At 39.4% G+C, this 27,399-nt stretch overlaps 1 protein-coding gene across 3 annotated transcripts in view; it reads left to right on the plus strand.

The window, feature by feature from the left end:
• Positions 1-27,399, plus strand: part of LOC149169173 (callose synthase 3-like) — a 333,109-nt gene that overhangs the window by 273,858 nt on the left and 31,852 nt on the right. The gene's annotated exons all lie outside the window — the stretch shown is intronic.

Consider the following 27,399-nt stretch of genomic DNA (forward strand, 5'->3'; position numbering starts at 1 on the left):
CTACGTGTCAACAACCCATAGCAGTAAACCCCATTTTTTCGCAAAAGGGATAGTGTGTGATTGATGTGTTCATGCTGTCCAGTTATCATCATCAGCCTGAGGATCATGTTATAATGTAAACCCATTCTGCATGTATATGATGTAAATAATCTCAACAGATCCATGTCATGTATGTAATTGCCTAGGTAAACCTACTTCCTAGTGATGATCTACATTCCGGGAGGTTTTTTGTCTTACAGATCCATTCTCGAATGGTCGACAAAGTTTTCTTTCAGCCTTACCCCAAAGCTGGAATGGATTTTATCATTGGGATCTTAGGCGAGTGCTAGTGTTATAGATCAAGTCTATGTAAAAGTGATTTGGGAATAATCCTAACTATTTGGTTAGGTTATTTTATTACAAATTACTTGGTCTGCTGGATTATATTTGTGTTGTAGAAATGGGTAGTCTGTGAGGGTCTTTTTCAAATGGGTTTTCCCCCTGATGATGTAAAAATATGAAAATTATGATGTAAAGTGCCTTGAGGGTTGGAAAAAATAATTTATCTTCTCCTAGGTTAATTAATTAAATTCTCTGACTAAAAAATTAATGAAAATCCTAAGCCAAAAATTTAATTAATTTTAGGTTTTAGGTAAGTTTAAATTCTCCAAAGGCAAAATTCGACGGTCCTTAAAATTCAAATTTTAAAAGGTGTGGGACTAAGATAAATTAATTATTTTGCTAGATTTCAAGCCTTTGGTCTCTAGGGTTGAGGCAAAGTCAAAATTTTGAGGAAATTAATTCAAAAGTTTAATTTTTGAATTAATTAAAATGCATTTAATTGAAAAATTCGAATTTCCTCAAGAATTTAAAATTTTGACAGATGAGATTGAAAGAAATTTTTATTAGAATATATCTCTATATCTCTATTTAGTAATGCTCAGTCTTTTAGATGTTTCTATTCTTATTCTTTTAGCAGTTTCTTAGATGAAACTGTTTGTTCGATATTCTACATAGAAACCTGATGTTTCTATTCTTGTAAATATCTTTGTATTATCATTGAGCTGTTTGCTCCATGTGAATTAATTCATTGAACATTCTTTTATGGTATCAGAGCAAGGTTAAGAGATTTTTCTTGAAACAGTAATACTATCTGCATCGTAATCTCTTGAGTCCTTTCTAAGGTCGAGCCCTCTGTAAGCCAGGCAGCCTTCACTGAGTCTTAGCCTCGGCTTTGCTCGCTGTGATAAAAGCTTACAGTCGTCCATCTCGATACAGAAATGGATTCTTCTCTTGCATGATCATTTTATTAAAGAAATAACTTTGTGGCGGTGACTGTTTTCGTGGAAGTTTTTGCTGGTCAGTTCTGCTTGGAATAACGGATCCGGCTATCTCCTTCTTCACCTGGCGGCTACTCGACCACACCGTGGAATTTCTCAGCATTTGTGATCCAGGTGTTCTACTTTCAAAACTCATTTGTTTGTTTGAAAATTGGAGTTGTGTTTTGAAAATTGATCTGCGAGCATCGGTCAAATTTTTTTTTGCTGATTAAACGCTGTCAAAACCCGTGGTTCTATAATACGCCAAATTTGTATACACGCATTTGTATACACGCTCTCTGTCATAGCTCTGTTATATAACCAGTATATATAACCCGTATATACTCTCTCTGTCTGTTATATAGCTCTGTTATAGCTCTGTTGTATACACGCTCTGTCTGTTATATAACTAGTGGATTATAATATACGCCCGTATGTAATCACCCGTGGTCATTATATTTCAAATCCCGTGGATAGATATTTGAAACCCGTGGTCAATACATATTTCTGTTGAAACGCGTGAATATATTCTGCCGACCCGTGGTTCCGTTGCCGTATGCTGTAGAACCGTGGATACTTGAAAACCGTGGTTCATTCCTGAGGCGTATATACCTGAGACAAGAGACGTATATACTGAGACGTGACACCGTGACACGTATTTCAAACTAATATATACCTGAGACGTGACGTGAAGCTCACGTGGGCCAATACATCCGTGGTGTAGATCGTATTTGTTTCAGATCTGCGTATTTGTTTTGTGAGCAAAATATATCCGTGGTATTTACCAGCAGTGTAAGCTTGAAACTGAAGACTGGCACGCTGCACGCCCGGTGCATCATTAGATTTTGTTAAATGCAACAATGTCACAACTCTGAATGTATTCATTTGCTGGTTCAACAGTTAGCTGCTCCTCAATAAGATCATCAACAGACACGAGGTCATCTTCAATAGTCATCATTATCTGAAGCTTCTTAATGCCATATGTGGGTCCGTATTTCAAAAATTTGTATTTGCTGTATGTATGGTTCTGATTGCCAGCAGTGGGTTACCAATCAGTGGAATTTTTTTTTTTGTGATCCTGACAGTCTTCATTACATCTGACTTTGCATAAGTATACTCTTATGGTAGACCGGCATTTTCTTGAGGCAAACTGTATTCTCAGAACTGTATTAGCAGTCCTACTATTGTTTTAGACAGCTGAAAGTCCGTTCTTTAAATTTTCACCAGCATAAGCAGTCAGCTACATTGTTCTTGTGTGTCATACTTTTGTATTCTCTTTGTGAAAATGGCCACACTTACCAATCTGATGTTAGAAGGAAATCAACGGTTTAATGGCAGCAACTATAACATTTGGAAACAAAGACTGCTGACCATTTTTTAGTACAGGCGTCTTGATCAACTCATTTTGGGCAAAGAGCTTCGTCCAGGTACAGCCGGGACCGATCAAGATAAATTTGATGATCGAAATCGAGAGGCTGTTATGCTTCTCAAGCTCTCTGTAGCTGATGATCAGTTACCACAGATCCCTTCTGGCAAGACAGCTGCTGAAATCTGGGAACAGTTGAAAGAATTGCATGAGACATCTGATAAAAGCAGAGCTTTTTTTCTCAAAAATCAGTTGTTCTCCATCATGATGGATGAACATATGTCTTTACAGGAACATCTCAACAAAATTAAAGACATTCGAGATCAGCTCGACGCCATTGGTCGGACCATGGAGGAAGAAGATATGGTAGTCATTACCCTGAAGAGTCTACCAAAATCTTATGAACACTTCATTGAAACACTTAACATTACAAATGTTGATCTGAAGTTTTCAGATTTATGTACCAAACTTCTGCAGCAAGATAGGTGGAAACAGCAGTTTGGTAGTGGTACTTCATCAGTGCCCTTGGAGAATGCATTTGCTGCAAAATATCAGTCCTCTCAGTCTTTTCAGCAGAGAGGATCATCTCAGTCTTTTGATCCTAACAGGAAGAAAAGTGTACAGTGTAATTACTGTCACAAGTTCGGTCACATGAAGAAAGACTGCAGGCAGAGGATTGCTGCTGAACAAAAGAAACAGGGAGGGTCACATCAGACAGCGAATGTTGCAGAACATTCCGAGCAGACAGATTCTGCCTTTTACGCCTTTATGGCTAAAAGGTCTTCAGAACATGTACCTTCCTCTGCATGGTACATTGATTCTGGTGCATCACGCCACTTCTCTCACAAGCGTGACTGGTTTATTGACTTTTCACTTTTCAGTGATTCAGTTGTATTTGGTGGAGGTGAAAAGTACACTGTTGCTGGCAGGGGTACAGTTCAAATTCAGTCTGGTGGACGCACGCTCATATTTCTAAATGTATACTATGTTCCTGGTATGGAGATTAATCTGCTCTCTGTCAGTCAGATTATGAGGAATTCTCCTCAGCTTGATGTTATGTTCAATGCACACAAGTGCTCAATCATTGACAGGGAGACCAGTCTGACAGTTGCTACTGGCCTCGAGGACCATGGTCTATACAGGCTACTTGACACCGGTGACTTTCCAGAAGTGGCACTAGCAGCTCGTGTCTCTCCCATCAGTACTCTATGGCATCAGCGATATGGGCATCTCAATATGCAGTATCTTTCTCAGCTCTCTCGGGAGGGACTTGTGTCAGGATTACCTGATATTCAGACTCAGCAGTTGGGAGTATGCAGCGCCTGTCAAGCGGGAAAGCAACATCGGTCGTCATTCAAAAATGGCGAATCTTGGCGCGCATCCCAGGTACTCCAGTTACTTCATGCTGATATTTGTGGTCCTATGAATACAGCTTCTATAACTGCTTGCAAATACTTTTTACTTATTGTAGATGACTTCAGTCGAAAGATGTGGGTGTATTTTTTAAAAAATAAATCTGATGCTCTTAGTACCTTTCAGAAGTTTAAAACTTTAGTTGAAAAAGAATCTGGTTGTAATATCATGACCCTTAGGACCGACAATGGGGGGGAATTTTGTTCCTCAGCTTTTGCCAACTTCTGTGATATTCATGGCATCAAACGTCAATTCACCACACCTTACACTCCCCAGCAGAACAGTGTTGTCGAGCGTCGCAATCGCACGGTTGTTGAAATGGCTCGTTCCATGTTACAACACCGGAGTGTTCCAAACAAATTCTGGGCTGAAGCAGTATTTACTGCTGTTTACCTTCTTAACCGATCCCCTACTCAGGCTGTTAAAGGGAAGACTCCTGAAGAAGTGTGGTCTGGTCGTAAGCCTAAGATCAGTCATCTCAAAGTTTTTGGCTCAGTTGCATATGTTTGGGTTCCATCTGCTAAGCGATCTAAGTTGGATTCCAAAAGTCAGAAACTAATGATGACAGGTTACAGTGATCATCACAAGGCTTATAGGCTGATAGATATAGCCACTGGTCGACTTAGCTTCAGTCGAGATGTAGTATTTGATGAAGACAGAGGATTCTTTCAGTCTTCTTCTTCTGAGCAGCGTTCTGAGGATCCGCCTCACAGTGTTCTTCTTCCAGTCAGTCCATCCGATGGGAGGGATGATGTAGAATCCAGATTTGATACTACTCTATCTGAGCTTCCTCCAGAAGCTAATCCCCCTCTTGCTATCCCTATTGATCTTGAGCTTGCCTCTCTTCCTCCTGATATTGGTCCCTCTAATCCTGATATTGGTTCTTCTTCTCTTCGGCCAAAATGGTGGGCTAAGACCATAGGTGATCTCCGGGATAATGAGCTCCTTGAAGGTAGAACTTCTAGGCATAAGAACAGACAACAGTCTACAGTCAATTTTGCTCTTATGGCTAACCTTCACAGTACTTTTGAGCCTCAAACATACTCAGAAGCTAAGGGTATATCTGAGTGGGAAAAGGCTATGCAAGCAGAATTTCAGAGTCTTCAGAAAAATCACACATGGACTCTTTCTGATCTTCCTGCAGACAAAAAACCCATAGGCTGCAAATGGGTGTATAAAGTCAAATACAAAGCTGATGGAACCTTAGACAAGTATAAAGCTCGGCTTGTGGCTCGAGGATTTTCACAGCAGGAAGGCATAGACTATGAGGAGACTTTTGCTCCTACAGCCAAGATGAGTACTATCAGGCTTGTGCTTGCCCTAGCAGCTCAATTCAAATGGAAAGTTCATCAGATGGATGTAAAAAGTGCTTTCCTAAATGGTGATCTCCAAGAAGAAGTCTACATGACGCAGCCTCCAGGATTCAAGGTTGCTGGTCAAGAACAGAAAGTGTGTCGGTTAGTTAAAGCCATCTATGGATTGAAACAAGCTCCTCGGGCTTGGTACATAAAAATTGATCAGTATCTGACAAATCAAGGTTTTCAGAGGAGTCCATCTGATGCAAACCTGTATATCAAGCATACTGATGATGATATCTTGTTTGTAGTTGTCTATGTGGATGATCTTATCATTACTGGCAGCTCTGCACATTTGATCCATGGGATCAAACAAGATCTATGCAGAACTTTTGAGATGACAGACTTGGGACTTCTTCATTACTGTCTGGGGGTTGAAGTATGGCAGACTGAAAATCAGATCTTTCTTTCTCAGTCCAAGTATGCCAAAAATCTTGTGGAAAGGTTCAGAATGCAGGATTGCAAACCGGCCACAACTCCTATGGAACCAGGGCTCAAACTTTCAGCACAGTCATCCTCTCCTCTTGTGGATGAAACTTTATTCAGGCAATTAGTGGGCAGTCTCATCTATCTTACTGCTACCAGACCTGACATCAGTTTTGCAGTAAGCTACATTTCTCGCTTTATGTCAGCTCCTAAAGCTGATCATTGGATAGCAGCAAAGCGGGTGCTACGATATGTGCGTGGTACTTCTGATTATGGCCTCTTATATACTCACAGCTCCACTTCTACTCTCAGTGGCTACACTGACTCTGACTGGGCCGGTTCGGTTGATGACCGTAAATCTACAGCTGGGTATGTGTTTAGTCTAGGATCTGGAGCTGTTACTTGGACTAGTAAGAAGCAACAGGTTGTGGCTCTCTCCTCAACAGAAGCAGAGTATCGGGGAGCAGTTAAGGCAGCCTGTGAGGCAGTTTGGCTTCGTCGTATGCTTGCAGATATGCATGTTTTTCAGACAGGGCCTACTTCTTTGTTTTGTGATAATCAGGGAGTGCTCAAACTTGCCAAGAATCCTGTCTTTCATGAACGAACAAAGCATGTGGAAACTCACTGCCACTACATTCGACAGTTGGTTGAAGACGGCTCAGTTCAGTTGCACTATGTTCCCACCACAGAGCAGCCCGCCGATATCTTTACCAAGCCTCTTGGTCCTGATAAATTTGTAAAATTTCGCGGGTCTATTGGTGTTGTAAATAGATTGAGCATTAAGGGAGGGTATTAGAATATATCTCTATATCTCTATTTAGTAATGCTCAGTCTTTTAGATGTTTCTATTCTTATTCTTTTAGCAGTTTCTTAGATGAAACTGTTTGTTCGATATTCTACATAGAAACCTGATGTTTCTATTCTTGTAAATATCTTTGTATTATCATTGAGCTGTTTGCTCCATGTGAATTAATTCATTGAACATTCTTTTAATTTTGATCCTCATGAACGGTCGAGATTGCTTTGACAAGGATCACTCGAACTAATCGTTGGAGGATTTATTTTTAAATAGGAAGTCATTTGTCAGTCAATTCATTTGATCTCTGGATCGTGTACTAAGCTCTCAAGCTCTCTTGTATACTTTTTAGAATTAATGCAAAAGTCTTTGGGGTTTCAACGTGTTGTAGTGTTTCTCTTCATGAATTTATGGTAACATTGTTTTAATTTCTGTTTAATATTATGTGAAAACTATCAAACAATAGCTCTCTTAAAATAATCTGAATACAAGTATCTTATTCAGTTTGTTGGATCTAGGGTAACATTTTTTAATTTTGATTGAAGTAGCAGGTATTTCTATTTCTTCGGAATTTTATTGTTATTCTATTTCTCTACTTGATTTGATGGTTGATCTAGTGTTTATAGAAGATCTCTCAGGTTCTCATTGAGCGTTTGGGGATAGTCCTCGGTTGGACCAGCCAACTCTCAAGACATTTTCTGAAGAACCTATTTCATATAAGCCTAAGGATTTATTTAAAAATAATATTTTTTTTGCAAGGTGTTTTTTGGGCTAGTACCTCTCTAAAATTTCAAAATCTTTTAAATAATTTGTGGAAATTTTGGTAGATCTGGCTATTAAGAGCCTTAGATTATCATATCTAGGAGCAGAGTTGGACCCATACTCCTTAGATCTGATAATTTTGTAAACTATTTGTATAGATCTGTTATTTACTTGTGTAGATTTGAAATTTTGTAACATCATTTTGAATTTTAACACTTGGGTTTTTGGGATTTTCTCTATTTTTGTACATATTGGGTATTGGGTTTTTCTCTTTTCACTTGTGTAGGAATAGATCTGAGAAATCAGCCAAGAAAATCTTCAGATCTGAGTTAGATCTAGAGCCTAGAGGGCAAGATCTGGGCTCAAAAATTGTGTGCAGGAATAGATCTAAGAAATCAACCAAGAATTTTTTTAGATCTAAGCTAGATTTAGACCCTTGAGGGCAAAATCCAGACTCAAAGATTGTTTGCATGAATAGATCTGGGAAATCAACCAAGTAAATCTTCAGATCTGAGATTTTTTCAAGCAGATCTGGAGGTTTTGAGACAGATCTAAGCCCTAGAGGGTAGTATCTTGTCCCAAATATTTTTGCAAGGCCAACCATTAAAGATTTTGTAATAAATCTGAAGATCTGAAGGAAAATAATTTTTTCAGAGCAAGGGTTTCAAGTTTTGGGGCTCCTAAGCCCAGATCTACCTTCTCCTAGCCCAAGTGGTAGCTCTCATTGGCCCTTGATTGTCCTTGCTCCATTTTTTATTTGAATATTTGATTTTCTAAAGCTAATCATTGGTGGGTTTTTGCAAAAAATTCTGTAAAAATTTGTGTTTTAGGTATTGAATTTTTTTTGGCAACTTGGGCAAGTGATCTTCAAGGCCTAGGGCCTAAGGGTTTGATCTCTAAACCATCTTTTTCCTCACTGTTTGTTACAACAGTCATATACCTTTCTAATAGTGGTGAAAAACACATCTAAGTGGTTTGAAATTAACTAAAAAAATTGCTAGATACATTAATAAGTCATTTATATTTGATGTGTATCAAAAAATTGGCCTAGATGTACATTTTGGGTAACTGCTATCTTTGAATAATTCTGTTTCTAAAGTTTGAAATATAATAGTGACAAAATTTCATGTGGGTAGCCTAAAATCAGTTCCTAAGTTGTCTAATACATTAAAGAATTAATTTCTTGAGTTGGGTATTCATCATTAGGCTTATTTCGTGTTTTAATTGGTGGATGTAATAAGTATATCAGATCTAATATAATTATGGAAATCACATCATAACAAGTTGAAAATTTTATATAATTCATGTGGGCAAGTTTAGAAAATTTTCGGTAAATTTTTGAAATAAAAATATCATTGATAGCTTACTGTTTTCATTGTCATATTGCTGTTGTCATAAAGTTTCTCTTACTACTTTCCTAAAAGCTAATTTATGAAAATTAAGTACTTTGTCATGGAATTGTGATAAAATGCATATCTTTTGTTTCATAAATTGAGTATTTTTTGAGCATTTGTTGACATTGATTGCAAAGAAGTTTTTGTTCTCTTTGAGCTATAATTGTATCAAAAAATATTTGAAATAAGCTTGTGGTTTAATTGTAATATTTTCAGGGGTTTATTTTTAAGTCTCATCTAATAAAGCAAGCAATTTATTTTGGTGATTAAGGGCTTTTGCGACACAATTGTTTCTAATCTTCGGGTCTAACTTCTTCTGATCATCTGGTGCATTTGCATATAAGTTAGTTTTTCATAAATAAAATTTACATTCAAGCATAAGCTTGGTTGATAGAGAAATAGGTATCCATCCATCTTTGCTTGAGAAGCCTACTTTTAATAGTGCTTGAAACGGTGACTTTGCAGTCCTCAGAACCACAACTCTTTGCAGCGCCGGAGGCAACGGGTATGTTAGATTTTCAGGAGAGGTATCATTAATCACACATTTCTGCCAATTACTACGAAATCAGGATCATTACAGAAAGGATCAAAGGGTTCAAACTTAGATAGGCATTTAACTAAAATTAACCAAGATTCTTCCATCTCATATTAGCTTTAGGATTTACACTTCATATAAGATAGTCATTCATCCAAGCAGTAGTTGCAAATCAATTACTTGGTCCTAAATTTTCTAGCAAGATAGTTGACTCCATAAGGCACTGGTATTAATTGTTTAAAATCTAATCAAATCCTAAGTCTTTTTAAATCTTAATCAAGTACTTGATTGCCTCGCTGTGTCTCCTGAATTGGTTGGTTCCCAACTAGTTCTTCATCATTCCATTTTTCCATAGGGTCTACCCCCCTTAGCTTGCTGTAGGGAAAAAGCTTAAACAGAGAGATTGGGGATCAGGGTGACAACCCCCAATCTAAGCCATTGTCGCGTTGCCTAGACATTCTGTGCGACAATAGGTATCAATAACTTTCTTGCATGGAAGAAGAGGATTGATCTACTGCTCAAGGAGAATGAACTTGTAGAGCATGTCAAAGCGAATATCACTATCCCTGCTAAGGAACAGACTCAAGGCTTAGCCAAGTACAATAAGGATGAGACAAGAGCTCAAAGGATTCTGATAGAATCAACCAAAGACTCTCTCATTCCTTATGTATCGAAGTTTGAGACATCAAAAGAAACTTATGATAAGCTAGTAGAGCTATTCTCGGTATCCACAACCGAAGAAGTAATATCTCTGATGAATGAATTATACAAGATGCAGATAACAAAGGAAGGAATAGCTCCCTACTTCATGAAAGCCTCTGAAATGAGAGATCAACTTCAAGAGCTTGGGGAAGTCATGTCTAACAGAGAGTTGACAACTGTAGTACTCAATGTTCTACCTGAGGATTGGGGCAACTTCACATCAAGCATATATGCCAAGAAGGAAGTAACCACTCTCAGTGAAATGTGGTCTCTATGTAGAACAGAGGAAACCAGACTTAAGGAAAAGGAAGATGTGGGATCAAAGGAGCAAGCATTTGCTAACATGGCCAAGAGAAAGGGTAAATTTGGCAAGTTTGGTCCACGACAAACAAACAATAAAGACATGTCCAACATCCAATATTCTGGATGCGAAGCATATGGACACTACAAAAGGAATTGTCCTAAGATTAAGAAGGATAGCAACAACAAAAGAAAGAGAGAAGAAGCTCACATAATTCAAGAGATGAAAGAAGAAAGAAAGAAGCAAAAGAAGGAAGATCCTCCGGATCTCTACTATGATTAGGTCAAACTCTTTACTTCTAGACTTCTTTGAAAGTTTTGAGTAGTATAGGAGCATGTAGGAATAGAATAAAATTGCATGGCTAAAAAACCCTCTAAAATCTGGAAGCATGAAGTACATAGAGTTCTAGATACTAATGAAGATGTAACATTTATAATAAGAACAAAAATGCATGGGTAGAAATATCTTCTAGAATATAGGAGCATGACAGATATAGCCCAAGATAATCATGTAGAGAAATCATACCTAGTATAGGACCTTATCCATGATGAAAGGAAGATTGATCATGATTAAGACTCTTAGAATCTACCTCCATCATCAAAAAGAAAAGAAACATTTGCAAGGCAAGGATCTTTAAGATCCTATGATGGATCTTCAAAAGAAGGTTCATGGACCAACGCAGATGTCTCATTCGGAATCCCATTCATGGGATTCAAGAAAAGGATGATTTGCAGGCAAGCTACGATGAAGCAAGAAGGGCTACACCAAGGACAACCAAATGAAGCTAAGATGATCAAAGGAGAATCAAGATGAGGTATTTATACATCAAAGGTTTAGTCATGTTATCATTTGTATAATATTGAGTCATGGGAATAGTTCTATAACATGATCAAGTAGGAAAGAATCTCTTTCACCATAGACATGCTCAAAGGCATGTACCTCATTGCAATGAAGGTCAACAAAAGAATATGCTCACATAAGGAGCATAAGATTGCTTACTAAGAAGCAAGAAGAAATGCTGACAAGTCCAGAAAGCAAGCAATAAAGGAATTCTCTCACAAGAAGCATTAGATGGTTGACCTATCTATTTGAGAAGAAGCAAATCAAGAAAGAGATAAAGCATGTGGAAGAACACCATGATCACCGAGAATCACTATCTGACAAGATACTTTGAAGATATCTCCCGAAAGAAGGCAAGACAACTCTAATAAAGGAAGAAAGGACCCTTGACACCTATGAAGATGTTGGAGATATAAAGGGTGCAGATAACTAATTCCATTCTACAAAGATGTCGTGATGAAGAAATCATCCAGCAAATGAAAAAGCAATGTTGAAGCAATATCAGGATGAAGTCATAATGGGCTACTAGGTCAAATCATGTAAACAAGTAGTACAACAAAGCATCCATGCGAAGAATATTCTGAAGCATGGACAAGATAACAAATGGGTAGCCAAGATGACAAGAAAAACCTGATGTATGACATGAAAGCCACTTTCCTCGAAGGAAGCAATGACATGACAAACCAGGGAGGAAAGTGATCGATGGATGATGCGAACAAAGACTTCATGACATCAAGAAAAGAAGAAGATCAAGCAGCTGATGGACCCACCAAGAAGAAGTTGCTGATGAAGGAAAGAGTCCCCAATTAAGAGGGAGCTTTGGCTGGTCCTTGATCAAGAGGGAGTTTTGGATCACCCCTAATTACAAAGGAGTGACAATTGTGTTTTCCATTTCATGGGTCATTGACTAGACCAGGACCAACAACTGTAAGTCTAGATGAAGGCCATGAATGAAAATGTAAACACAAGATAGACACAAAATTCGTGTCTTCACTTGGAGAGAAAGAATGTGAGGATTAGGTAATCATCTGACATCTAATACTCTTTGAGGATGTGTAGGGCATCCAAGACAAGAGTAGACAAGAGGACCGTATTCTTCAAGGGATGGGAACTTGCGATAGGAATAGTCCTAGAAGGTCATACTCGGAGAACAATCGGGTGGGTATGTACCTTGAGAGAAAATGATGAAGATGTCTATAAATCATTGGTCTCGCTAGCATTGTAGCTCATTATCTTGTAGAGAGATGGAGTTGTTAGTTAAGGCCTTGCACTATGACAATGTTGATGGATATGATGCTATAACAGATGGAATGCTAATCCGGTTTCTCTTATGTGAATTCTTCAAAATTGATAATAGCCAAACACCTTGTAATGTTGTATGAATACGTCCCTAGTTAAGAGGAAGTGTTGAAGGAAATATAACTAGGATTGGTTTTCATAAATGTACTTTTGATATTTGTATTTATTCAAGAAAATAAATATTATTTTTATAATATATGTCAATGAGTTTCTTGCTCATTGAAGTAGGTCTAGAACATGTCAAAGTGCTATAGTTGAGTCAAATGGTCAAAAGAAATAGGTTGAAGACCTTAAGGGTATGCTACATTATGTATATTCATGTATAAAAGTCAAAGAAAACACCTCCAAGCACAGTCAAGTATCCTCCAAGCAAAGACACCATCAAAAGAGGCAACAACACCATTAAAAGCACCTATTGCAGCAAGAAAATCAAGTCGACCTCAAAGCTAGAAGTCAACCTACAAGTTGGCCTAATAGGAGGGACAGACCTCTATATATAAAGGTTGTCCACTCCCTTAAAAGGGCAACACAATCCTCTGAAATCTGCGAGGGTACAAGGCAAGGAAAAAGGCACCAAAAATAGAAGAAGAGGTCTCCAAGGTGGCGAAGAAAGGAAGGATAAAACCGAAGGATTAAAGGACTAGTTACAGCCACACGTGCAAGGAAAGGAGAGCAGTCCTTGCGGATGTGACTTTAGAAAATTACAGTTCACCGTATCTCATTGTCTTGGGTGCAAAATAGGCCTACAAGGCCTCTCTCTCAAGTGTGGAAGAAGGGTATGCAAGCGAAGGGTAGAAGACAAGTCTAGCATTGTTTATTGAAGAGAATCCTCCACACGTGTGAATAATTAGGGTTGCATTGTTGATGCCCTAAGTCTGCAATAGTTGACAAGAGAAAAAGGTTTGGTTGGAAAGCTAGAAGGTCATTATCTTAAGGTAGAAAGACTCCATCTCAAGTGAAGGAAGAAGAGGTTAAGGATCATCCTAGAACACACAATCTAAGGTCTCTACAGTTGCCAGAAGAAATGCCGAAGAGAGGAAGACAAAGTGTTGGAAGGAAGAAGGTGAAGTGTTGTAAGAGGAAGTGATCTTGGAAGGACTTGACTTGTGCTTGGAGGATACTCTTGTCAGGGGTCTAGGGTTTGGCATTGATCAATAGAAGCTTCAATAAGAGAAATTCATTAAATGGTTTTCCTGTCAAGAGAAGAGAGGTTTTGGCCCTGTCAGAAAGCCAACCTCTTGTGTTCTTGTTCTTATGTTTTACTAGCAGTTTGATGAAGTACACAGACATGGATTAATAATAAAAAGAAGAATATTAAGGTAACTAGAAAAAGTAAAAGGACTCCAAAAATTGTTATCAAGTAACGAAGAATCACACTACACTACTTTGCCCTAGATTCTTCAACATGGTATCGGAGCTAAGGCGACACATCAAGGAGAGGGCAACTCAAGAACACTCATCAAGGAAAAGCATCTACGAAAGTTGAAGCATCAAGCGTAGAAGTCTCAATCACTTCAAGGTCAAGAAGGGCATACAATCCATCATTTATCAAGAAGGTCTACAAAGCTAGAAGAAGAGACTTATATAAAGGCACCTACAAAGAAGAGCATATTGAAGCAGGACCTACATCAAGCCATCAAGTCTTCAAGGAGGAAGCAAATGCATCACATCTCTAAATATATCAAGTAAGTACATGTCCACTTTTGAATATACATCAATGTCCTTTTGCAAGGAAAGCAATAAATTGGTAGGTACCAATAACTTTCTTGCATGGAAGAAGAGGACCGATCTACTACTCAAGGAGAATGAACTCCTAGAGCATGTCAAAGGGAATATCGCTATCCCTGCTAAGGAGCAGACTCAAGCCTTAACCAGGTACAATAAGGATGAGACAAGAGCTCAAAGGATTCCGATAGAATCAATCAAAGACTCTCTCATTCCTTATGTCTCCAAGTTTGAGACATCAAAAGAAACTTATGATAAGCTAGTAGAGCTATTCTCAGTATCCATAACCGAAGAAGTAATATCTTTGATAAATGAATTATACAAGATGCAGATAAAAAAGGAAGGAATAGCTCCCTACTTCATGAAAATCTCTAAAATGAGAGATCAACTTCAAGAGCTTGGGGAAGTCATGTCTGACAGAGAGTTGACAACCGTAGTACTCAATGTTGTACCTGAGGATTGGGGCAACTTCACATCAAGCATACATGCCAAGAAGGAAGCAACCACTCTTAGTGAAATGTTGTTTCTATGCAGAACAGAGGAAACTAGACTTAAGGCAAAGGAAGATGTGGGATCAAATGAGCAAGCATTTGCTAACATGGCCAAGAGAAAGGGTAAATTTGGCAAGTTTGGTCCACAAAGAACAAGCAATAAAGGCATGCCCAAAATCCAATGATTTGGATGCCAAGAAGGACAACAACAACAAAAAAAAGAGAGAAGAAGCTTACATAATTCAAGAGATGAAAGAAGAAGGAAAGAAGCAAAACAAGGAAGATCCTTTGGATGTCTACTATGACTAGGTCAAACTCTTTACTTCTAGACTTATTTGAAAGTTTTGAGTAGTATAGGAGCATGTAGGAATAGAATAAAATTGCATGGCTAGAAAAACCCTCTAGAATCTAGAAGCATGAAGTACATAGAGTTCTAGATACTCATGAAGATGTAGCATTTATAATAAGAACACAAACACATGGGTAGAAATATCTTCTAGAATATAGGAGCATAATAGATATAGCCCAAGATAATCATGTAGAGAAATCATACCTAGTATAGGACCTCATCCACGATGAAAGGAAAATTGATCACGATTAAGAATCTTAGAAGACCTCCATCATCAAAAAGAAAAGAAACATTTGCAAGGCAAGGATCTTTAAGATCCTATGATGGAATCTTCAAAAGAAGGTTCATGGACCAAAGCAGATGTCTCATTGGGAATCCCATTCATGGGATTCAAGAAAAGGATGATATGCAGGAAAGCTAAGATGAAGCAAGAAGGGCCACACCGAGGACAACCAAATGAAGCTAAGGTGATCAAAGGAGAATCAAGATGAGGTAGGTATACATAAGAGGTTTAGTCATGTTATCATTTGTATGTTATTGAGTCATGGGAATAGTTCTATAACATGATCAAGTATGAAATTATCTCTTTCACCATAGACATGCTCGAAGGCATGTACCACATTGCAATGAAGGTCAACAAAAGAATATGCTCACATAAGGAGCATAAGATTGCTAACTAAGAAGTAAGAAGAAATGTTGACAAGTCCAGAAAGCAAGCAATAAAGGAATGCTCTCACAAGAAGCATTAGATAGTTGACCTATCTATCTGAGAAGCAGCAAATTAAGAAAGAGATAAAGGATGTGGAAGAACACCATGATCACCAAGAATCACTATTTGACAAGATACTTTGAAGATATCTCTCAAAACAAGGCAATACAACTCTAATAAAGGAGGAAAGGACCCTTGACACCTATGAAGGCCTTGGAGATATAAAGGGTGTAGATAACTGATCCTACTCTACAAAGATGTCGTGATGAAGAAATCATCCAGCAAATAAAAAAGAAATGTTGAAGTCATAATGGGCTACTAAGTCAAAGCATGTAAACAAGCAAGTACAACAAAGCATCCATGAGAAGAATATTTTGAAGCATGGACAAGATGACAAAGGAGTAGCCAAGATGGCAAGAAAAACCTGACGTATGACATGAAAGCCACTTCCCCGTAGGAAGCAATGACATGATAAACCAAGGAGGAAAGTGATCGATGGATGGTGCCCTACCTAGAAGAAGTTCGAACAAAGACTTCATGACATCAAGAAAGGAAGGAGATCAAGCAGCTAAAGGACCCACGAAGAAGAAGTTGTTGATGAAGGAAAGAGCCCCTAGTTAAGAGGGAGCTCTGACAGGTCCTTGATTAAGAGGGAGTTTTGGATCACCCCTAATTACAAAGGAGTGACAATTTTGTTTTCCATTTCATGGGTCATGCACTAGACCAGAACCAACAACCGTAAGTTGAGATGAAGGTCATAAATGGAAATGTAGACACAAGATAGACACAGCATTCTTGTCTTCACTTGGGAAGAAAGAATGGGAGGATTAGGTAATCTTTTGGCATCTGATACTCTTTGAGGATGTGTAGAGAATCCAATACAAGAGTCGGCAAGAGGACCGATATTCTTTGAGGGATGGGAAGCCAAGATAAGAATGGTCCTAGAAGGTCATACTCGGAGAACACCCGGTTGGGTATGTACCTTGAGAGACAATGATGAAGGTGTCTATAAATCATTGGTCTCACCAGCATTGTAGCTCATGATCTTCTAGAGAGATGGAGCTATTAGTCAAGGCCTTGCACTATGACAATGTTGATGGGTATGATGCTATACATATGGAATGCTAATCCGGTTTCTCTTATGTGAATTCTTCAGGATTGATAATAGCCAAACACCTTGTAATGTTGTATGAATACCTCCCTAGTTAAGAGGGAGTGTTGAAGGAAATCTAACTAGGTTCGGTTTTCATAAATGTACTTTTGATATTTGTATATATATGTCAATGAGTTTCCTGCTCGTTGAAGTAGGTCTAGCACATGTCAAAGTGCTATAAGTGAGTCAAATGGTCAAAAGAAAAAGTTTGAAGACCTTAAGGGTATGTTACATTATGTATATTCATATATAAAAGTCAAAGAAGACACCTCCAATTAAAGTCAAGTATCGTCCAAGCAAAGACACCATCAAAAGAGGCAATGACACCATTAAAAGCACCTATTGCATCAAGAAAATCAAGTCGGCCTCAAAGCTACAAGTAGGCCTACAAGTCGGCCTAAAACAAGGGACAGGGCTCTATATATAGAGGTTGTCCACTCCCTCAAAGGGACAATGCAATCCTCTGAAATATGCAAGGTTACAAGGCAAGGAAAAAGGCACTAAAAAGAGAAGAAGAAGGTCTGCAAGGCAGCGAAGAAAGGAAGGCTTAAACCAAAGGATTAAAGGACTAGTTACAGCCACACGTGCAAGGAAAGGAGAGCAGTCCCTGCGGATGTGATAGAAAAAAAGTACAGTTCATCATATCTCATTGTTTTGGGTGCAAAATATGCCTACAAGGCCTCTCTCTCAAGCGTGGAAGAAGGGTATGCAAGCGAAGGGTAGAAGACAAGTCTAACATGGTTTAGTGAAGAGAATCCTCCACACGTGCGAGGAATTAGGGCTGCATTGTTGTTGTCCTGCGTCTGCAATAGTTTTCAAGAGAAAAATGTTCGGTTGGAAGGCTAGAAGGTCATCATCCTAAGGTAGAAAGACTCCATCTCAAGTGAAGGAAGAAGAGGTCAAGGATCATCCTAGAACACACAATATAAGGTCTCTATTGTTGCCAGAAGAAGTGCCGAAGAGAGGATGACAAAGTGCTGGAAGGAAGAAGACGAAGTGTTGCAAGAGTAAGTGATCTTGAAAGGACTTGACTTGTGCTTGGAGGATACTCTTGTCAGGGGTCTAGGGTTTGGCATTGATCAACAGAAGCTTCAATAAGAGAAATTTACTAAAGGGTCTTCCTCTCAAGAGAAGAGAGGTTTTGGCCCTGGCAGAGAGCCATCATTTTGTGTTCTTGTTCTTATGTTTTGGTAGCAGTTTGATGAAGTACACACACATGCATTAATAATAACGAAGAATCACACTACACTACTTTGCCCTAGATCCTTCAACAAAATGCACTGGTTGCTGCTAAGAGGAAGTTTAGAAAAGGTGAGGTCAAAGCTAAGAGAATTATCATGGACTCCATTCAAAAGCATTTGGTTGCCTATATTTATGATTTGGGAACATCTAAGGAGATGTATGATAAGCTGGTTGGGATGTTCAAAGTAAACAATGCAAATCAAATTCTCTTTCTCAAGAACAAGTTGAAGGACATCAAGATGGATAAAGGGGAGTCTATCCAATCCTACTTTATGAGAATAACACAAATCAAGAATGACCTACTATCTATTTGAGAAGTTATTGTTGATAGGGAGCTCACTCGCATTGCACTTGGAGGTCTTTCAAGAGCATAGGATGTGTTTAATAGCACCCTTCTCAACAATGACAGGATTCCTAGTTTCGATGAATTAATTTCCAGATGCATTCAAGAGGAGACGAGGACGATGGAAAGAGACAAGCCTTCGAATGGAAATGAACCTATTGCTTTCTCCGCTCATGCAAAGAAGAAAATCAAGATATTGAGGACAAACAATGGAACTGAATATGAATCAAATGAATTCAATGGATTTTGCAAAGAGGTTGGCATTAAGAGGGAGACAATTGTTCCATACGCTCCTGACCAAAATGGAGTTACTGGAATGAATAATCGATCAATCATGGAAGCCATCCATGCCATGCGCCATGATCAAGGTCTTCAGAAGTTCTTATGGGGAGAAGCTACCAACACTATCGTGTATGTTCAAAATAGGAGCCCACATTTTAGAATATTTTGTTGTCCCGTTGATTTTCATATGTCTAAAGAGAAAAGAAACAATTTGAAAGCATCTGGGAAGAAAGGTATACTTGTGGGGTACAGTGAAAATTGAAAGGCATATAGAATCTATTTGCCTGGTCGAAGAGATGTGGAAGTAAGCCATGATGTCACCTTCGATGAAGACATTGCCCTTGGGAAAGCTAGAAATATCCCCATTCCAAGGAAGAATAATGATGATGCTACAGAAAAGCATGATGAACCTCCAATGAATGATCCTATTCTAGATGTTGAAGGCCAGATGGATCCCATTGATCCACCTCCTGGTGATCCCTCTACCTCAAGGAAAAGACCTTTGTGGTTCAAAGATACTCTTGAAGATGTTGAAAGACATATTGCTCTAAGAGGGACATTTTGTGAAAGTAAGAAACCAAACAGGTATCAAGGGTACTTAGTTGCTATGAGTACTATTGTTCAAACTGAGCCATGTACGTTCAAAGAAGCCATAGAGAACCAAGTCTGGAAGGATGTGATGAATGAGGAATATGAATCTATCATGAAAAATGATGTCTAGGATGTGGTGCCTAGATCGAAGGAAAATTCTAGTCACCTCAAAATGACTATACAAAATCAAACATGGAGCAGATGGCAGTGTTGAGAAATATAAGGCTAGGTTCGTTGCTCGAGGCTTCTCTCAAATCATCTAATTTGGACAAGCAAAAGTGTGTTTTTTAATTTATACCCACTCATGTGCAATTTGTTCAGGGCGGCCACATTATCATGTAGGCTCATGAAGCCCTAGGGACATGTCATTTCACCCTCAATGACCTGTATAAATACAAGTGACCTCTATCCTCATTTGGCATCAGCATCACTCACACATTCTTATCTCTCCTTCTCTCGTTGGTTCGTACAACTATTGTGCAAATCTTCTCACTCACACGTGTGGCAAGGAAGATGAATTTCAGGGTCAAAAATTTCAGAATTTTCTGCAGTTTGACCAGGGTTTGACCAACATTGACTTTGACTTTTTGGGCACCTTTTGACTTTGATTTTCAGGGTAAATTTATGTCCCAGCAAGCCACATTTTTGGGCACAAGAACCAAGGAAAAAGGAGCACTTTGATCTATGTTGACTGTAGGCTTGTTTGATCGCAATGTTGACTTCAGGTTGACCAAGTTTGACCATAGATTTTATGACTTTTTTGGGCTGACTTTGACCACTATTCGAGGCTGAGTTTCACTATCTTTGACCGAGCTTCAAAGGAGAAGTTTTGTTGTTGCGTTGACCATCTTTGACTTTCTAGTTAGGGCTGAGTTTGACTGCAAATTTGACAGGGTAGTTTTGACTTTGATTTGGAAAGTGAACTTTCGCTATTTGTACTCTCTCTCTCTGTGCTAAACAATGGATATAATAATAAGAAGAATTGATCAAAAGGTTTTCCCCACATTAGGGTTTTTCCCTGGCATCTGCCAAATCTAGTGTCCTCTTGTCTTCTGCATTTTATTTTATGTTCTATCTATAGTTACTATCAATGTGATTGCTATTAATTTGGAAATTGTCATTGGGTTGCTTAAAGTACATTGAAGTAATTGTGCTAAGCATAAAACATACCATTCTTATCTAAATTTAACAAAATTTTCTACCAAAGGCCCCCAAAATACTGAGAAATCCCTCGAAAATATCCCTTATGACTCTTGGCAAATCTCAGCCTCAATCCCCTGGTCAATCCCCCCACAAAAACCTTGTTCCTCAAGGGACTGTGTAGGCCAACTGAACCACCTTTGCAGATGCCCCGAAAGAGATAAATTCGGCCTGAGGAATGGCCACCAAGTCAGCCCTTCAAACCACTACAAAATTGCTGCAAAATATCAAGGAAATGTGCTCCTAGAAGCCCATAATGCATCCTGCACTATAGCTTCCCTTCCAAGTTGTGCATATTCCTTCTCCTATGCCCAATCTGCTCCAAGAATAGCACAAATTCCCTTGTAGAATCTCCTAGAACAACTCCTAAGTGTAGCAATAGCTCCCCTAGGGTGGCACTCAAGGTCCACTGAAGATGGAGGTGAGATCTACCCTCATAAATCTCGTGTGTTGAACAACATTGTGTAGACTTGGCTCAACAGCTCAAGCATACAAGAGAGTTCAATTGCCAAATGATCAAAAAGCCCCAAAATGATGTATTCTCCTATTTATCATTGAGACTCTTCTCTGTCCTTGTGGGTCGCATACATCGACCTCCTCATGTCCCTCTCTCTCCACAAGTGCGTTTTGCTCCAAAGGGTGTGTATTCCTCTTAGGGTGGCCCCCACCATCCACTAGAATTTTGATTTGTTCCCCTTTTCCTCTATTGGAGCCTCCCTTAGCCAAAAGTTGCAAAGTGGGGTCGTCCTAACCCACTTTTCCTAAGTTCATCCTAGAAAAACTCAAAATTGTGCAAAAATAGTAATTACTTAGCAAAATTGCTAAGTAGGAGCATCACAGTCCTCTCTGCCTAGAAGTGTATTTTGTGTGTAATGTAAAAAGTAATTTTTATTATATTGAATCGAATGGTGATTACATTGCCTAGCGGTGGTTTACCTATATAGGCATTGGCAAGCCACAAGGGATTTATGGTCACGTCTTTTGACTTCAACCTTTCATAGTTAATGATTTTACTAATAAATAATTAATTATTATTTTTATTTTTATTATTTTATTATTATATATATTTTTAATTATTTAATATTTTGTATTATTTTATTCATAACTTTGCCAATCCCTTATGTTAATTTTGTAGTATTAGACAGGGATTCTAGTCTCAACTTTGGTGAAGGAGGCTAAACAACACAAGATCTCCAAAGCCTAGAAAACGTTTTAGGAGAAAACACTTAGAGATGGCTCAAATAAGTTAATTGATCAATAATTAAATATTTCCTAAGTCTAACTTAGGAAATATGATTAATTAACAACAATTAATTGAGAAAGGTGAGAATTCTCTAGAAACTCACATGGATCAAATTGGAGATGATCTTAGCCATTGATGGGGATCTAATCATGGTCGTTGGTTCACCGATGAGAGATTATAGGAGCATGTCGATAGGGTTAAGGAGAGACACACTTGGAGAGCAGGTTTCCTTAGCAGATCATGCTACCTAGTTACAGTGATTCAAGAAGGAGAGATGTTCAAGCCAGAAGGGATGCAGAGGCTGAGAGGGAGCAGTAGAAATGATTTTGGAGGAAGTTTCTAGTTCCAGAGAGTCAACAAAGGTTGCGCAGGGACTATGCCGACAACTTCAGTGAGTAGTTTGATTTGGCTAAGGAGGTCGATTCAAGTTCTAGGGGCAGGGAGTAATTTCTAGCAACAACAACAAGAAGGACGTCTTGATCAGAGGTAACTTTGAGCCACACATGTGAGGGTATGCACAGAGGACTAGCACAAGGGTTTGGACGACAAGTTTTTCTTAGGCAGTTTGTGCCAACATTGCTCGTAGAGAAGGGAAATATTCCCTCAATAATTTTTTGTCAGATTTTCTTATTGTTGGATTGTCAGTTTGGGCATCCAGAGATTGTACTGAAATTATTCACTACTGCATAATAATAAAACCCTCATCTGTTACACCTGTATTCCCACATTGGGTTTTTTCCGGGATATTTGTCCAAAAATAAATGTGTCAAATTTGTGTGTATGTGTGCTGTATATTTCTCAGTTCCATCATTTTATTTTCCGCAACATTTTCATGGTGAAAATTGTATTTGTGATTTTATTCTTTGTTTTCCATAGCAAATAAACCAGTGTTGTGAACATCGCGACTGGGATTAAATCGATGAAGGTCCGAAATCAGAAAAATCAGAAAAATCGGGAAAAAATCGGCAAATACAAAAACATTCATTTTTTTAATATCTAAAGCATATACAACATGAAATAAATGCATTGACACATAACTATGATAAAAGAACTAATATATAAGATGTTTAATATCGTTTCTAGTGCTACATCACACAACAATGAATCATGTCTTGAATACTAGGTCTTGAGACCCAACTCAACCTCAAAATATCAACAAAAATTATAAAATATATCTCATATCATAAGTCATAATGTCATATACAATGAAATGAACCAAATAACTAATACTACGGATTTCCTCTGCCCCTCTTGCGAGAAAATGTAATAGCTTTCCCTCTAGATGTAGATGGCGGTGGAGTTAGCAGCGGATTTTGCTGTGCTCGAGAAGCTGAAGAACTAGGAGCTATAGGAGGTAGACCACGTCCTCTATTGGTAATAGGGGTAGCTTGGGTAGGTGGTGTCACCTCCACCTTCTCTACCCCCTCCACTATCTCCTGCTCCAACCAATCGGCAATCAACTCCATGAGAGGCCTCTCCGCCTCAACCCTCCATGCATCAGTGGTGTCAATCCCATCCAATGAGATGGCCTCCACATCAGATGTCCTCTCAAGCTGCCTCACCCACAATCGAAGATTGTAGTAGACGTAGACCATGTCATTAAGTCATTGGGACTCCAATGTGTCCAAGGGTCATAAATTAATAAATTATAAATAATAAAGTAATAATTATAAAAAATATTATTTAATGAATTCAAAAAATTAATTGGAAATTTGGAATATTTAAAGTTTTAACCTGTTGCGCTTCTTGGTGTGTATTTTTTCAAATACACTCCAGTTGCACTCGCATCCTAGAAATTACATGTTTGGATGAGCACTCGAATGGAAAGCCTTTGGAGATTGTGTAATATCCCTTCTGAAATTAAATTGTTACAGGTTTATTTATTCTACAATTTTGGAGGCCATGGGACCTATGTGATTTTTGGAAAAGACTCAGGAAGGAAAAGGGGTCGAAATGTTTTGTTGGCATAGCGTGGGGGCCACCCACATGAGGAAATACGCACCACCTTAGAGGGAAGTTCGAATGACTAAGGAGGGAAAGTCAAATTGCTAGTGGGAGGGGGCCCACATGGGAAAAGAGGCCCACAAACAATAAATAGAGGAGGCTCAACCTCATTTGGTATCTTATCTTTTGACATATTGAACTCAATCTTAGTTGCTTGAGCTGCTTGATCTAGGTGGATATTGGTGGCCACCCACCTATTCCACTTGGACCCCCACCATTGTTTCTCTTAGTCTTTCATTTTTCTTAATTGTAACACAATTTACTATTTTTGGCAGTTTTTCGGGTCCTGAAATTTCAGAGCTGTTTTAAGGCCCTAAATGATGTTTTTTTGGCAATATACCTATGGGCGATTTCATTGAAATAATGTTTTTAGTTGTAGTCTTCAAAGAGATCTTTCCAATGAGGTATCATGCACGTCAAACGGAGATAATATGACCAAGTTACGACCTCTGGAAGTTGGCTACCTAGCTAACCCCAATGGGGCCCATAAACTCTTGGTGTTACATCTCCTCAGATTAGGGTTTTGGTTGTTTAGGGTTTTCTCTTATTGTTCAATAATAAAAAAGCCCTTGAGCCTCATTGTAATGGAGTTCAGAGGCATGTAGCCGCCACATCTCTTCTCAAAGATAAGCTACCATCACCCGAGCTAGTCTCATTTCCATTTTGTTTGTAAGCATATTTCATTATTTGATATTAATGAAAGGAAGTGTTATTTCTGTTGCGTCTCTGTATTTATGGTTATATATATAATTTGTTGCATTCCTATTTAAATTTGGGTCAGTGGTATCAGAGCAGTCTGCTCTTTCTCTGTTTTTCTTTGCATGTCTTCAATGAGGTCGGGATATAAGGAGTTAGGGCTTGAATTGGTCGAACCTTTGTAAGACCAGTCTCGTAAATCCCTATGGCCTCCCATGGGGGAAGAAAAGAAAGACGAGAGAGCAGGAGATCCTATCAAAATATTGCTCGAGGAGGCCCTCGAGAAACAAAGGAACCCGATGATGGATAACTTTGCCCAGATCCTTCAACACTTGCCCATTGGTGGCGCATCCACATCCAACAACCACTCTAGAGGCTCCACACCTTTTAAGGTACAAGTAAACTTTGACATTCGGATATTTGAGTGCCAAATAGATGCAGGCACCATAGATAAATGGATGAATCTGCTAGAAGGATTTTTTTTTCTTGATTTTTCTAGCCGAGAAAAGATTACTTTTGCTCTTCTCAAAGCCACCCCCCACGTCAAGCACTGGTGGGAAACCTATTGTGAGCAAAAGGATGAAAGTACGACCTCACTGTTTTCAGCAGCTCCCACTTGGAATTCATTTCGAGATGCCATCGAGTAGTACTACCCTGTCAAGAGCTACGAGGACAAATACATAAAGTGGACCATGTTCCGACAGGGAAGGGACCAAGATGTGTCGAAGTCTATCAATGTTTTTCATACCCTTCACATGAAGTTGGGTATCAAGGATTCTGAGAAATATTTGGTACTCAAGTACCATGACTGCCTACAAAGATACATCCAGGACAAGATGGAGTTCTTGGACATCTCCTCGCTTGGCACGGCGTACTGATACGCTGTCAAGATTGAGCAGAAGTTTAAACAGAAGAAATGAGACTTTGGATCTACGAATCCGAAAGCAAGGGAAAGGTGCCCCCAAACCACATAACAAAGGACAAAGCCAGGGGGGATGACCCAGGACAACCCGCCAAGGCCACAAGAAAAGGACAACACTATGAAGCCGAAGGACACGGGAAAGTGGTGTGAGTTCCATAAGATCTCCACCCACAACACAAGTGAGTGTCAGGCCAAGCAATCACTGGTGGCCGAACTGAAGGCTTCAGAATCAGATGCATACTTCGATTCTGAGTCAGAACCCAACAAGGGGAATAACAAAGGGAAGCAGATTATTGATGCGGAGCCCAATGCCACCCTTGCCACCCCAAAGATCCAGAAGGAGGAACCCAAACTTCCAGAGGAGGAGAAGCGTCTCTTCCACTCCCAGATGTGGGTAGAGGGTTCCCCGTTACAGTGATTGTTCACAACGGGAGCCAAAAGAACCTCATTGCAGCCTAGGTCGTGAATCATCTAGGCTTACCGACCATAGCACACCCACAACCATACACCATTAGGTGGCTTTACCAAGGATGGCATCTACGTGTGAGCCAACAATGTCGCCTTCCATACAACATCAAGCCCTTCACGGATGAGGCATTATGTGACGTTGCTCCCCGTGATGTTTAGGCCAACCGTACTTGTGGAAGTGACATGATGTGTATGAGTCGAGGCCTCGTGTTGTTATTGTTACATTGGGAAATAAGTTGTACATGATACCGGAGGTAGCATCACCTACTGCCATCTCTTTGGTTACTGAAAAACAATGCAGTAAGCACATTTCAAAAACCGGGAAATTTGTTTTCCTGATTATATGCCCTTAAGGAAAGAAGAAGACAGTGGCCACGACCTCCAGACAAGGCCCCTTTGGACGAGAACAACGAATGGACAAGGTCGTGGAGGAGTACGAGGACATCTTCACCTCCCCCGCAAGGGTGCCTCTCCACTATCAGTTCAAGCAATCCATGGATTTGACCCTAGGTGCGTCGTTACCCAATGGACCAATCTATTGGCGCTCAGTTCTGGAGAATGATGAAATCAAGAGGCAAATTCAGGAGTTGTTGTAGAAAGGTCACATTTGGCCGAGTTCATCACCCTGTGGGAGCCCGATCATGTTGGTATAGAAGAAGGATGGGACTTGGAGACTCTGTATTGACTATCGGGTGTTGAACAAGATCACTGTCCGAAATAGGTACCCGATCCCATGAATTGATGACCTTTTGGACCAACTCAAGGGGGCAAAATATTTCAGCAAGATCGAATTGAAGTCCGGATATCACCAGGTACCAATCGAACTCTCTGATGTGTGGAAGCTTGCCTTCAAATCCAAGGAGGGCCTTTTCGAATGGTTGGTTATGCCTTTCAGGTTGACGAATGCTCCTGCAACCTTCATGAGGATGATGGATGACATCTTGCGACCATCCACCAACTCATTTGTAGTGGTATACCTGGATGACATCTTGATCTTCAGCCAAAGTTGGGAAGAGCACATCCACCACATCTGACTGGTTCTCCAAACAGTTTACTAACATAAGCTGTGTGCCAATTTGGAAAAATGCACTTTTGGCATGACCCAGGTTCAGTATCTAGGATACAATATTGATAAACGGGGGGTGCATGTGGATCCATCCAAGATCCAAGTCATTCGGGATTGGCTAGCTCCAGCCACTCTGACAAAGCTCCGTAGCTTTGTGGGTCTTGCCAATTTCTACTGCAGGTTTGTGTTGGGGTTCTCCCATATCACTTGGCCCTTAAGTCAAGTCACCAAAGGAGTGAAAGCAAAATTCTTTTGGTTTGAATCTCAACAGAAGGCGTTCGCAGAGTTGAAACATTGCCTCTGCTCTACACCAGTGCTCACACTACCATACTTGCAACATCCATTTGAAATCAAGACAGATGCCTCTGACTATGCTATTGGGACAGTCCTTACTTAATAGGGGCATCCAGTGGCATATCACAGTGAGA

This window comes from Pinus tabuliformis, chromosome 4_2, assembly GCF_031772625.1.
Source record: "Pinus tabuliformis cultivar Carrire ecotype Pingquan chromosome 4_2, CPIR1, whole genome shotgun sequence".
In the NCBI taxonomy this organism is placed as follows: Eukaryota; Viridiplantae; Streptophyta; class Pinopsida; order Pinales; family Pinaceae; genus Pinus; species Pinus tabuliformis.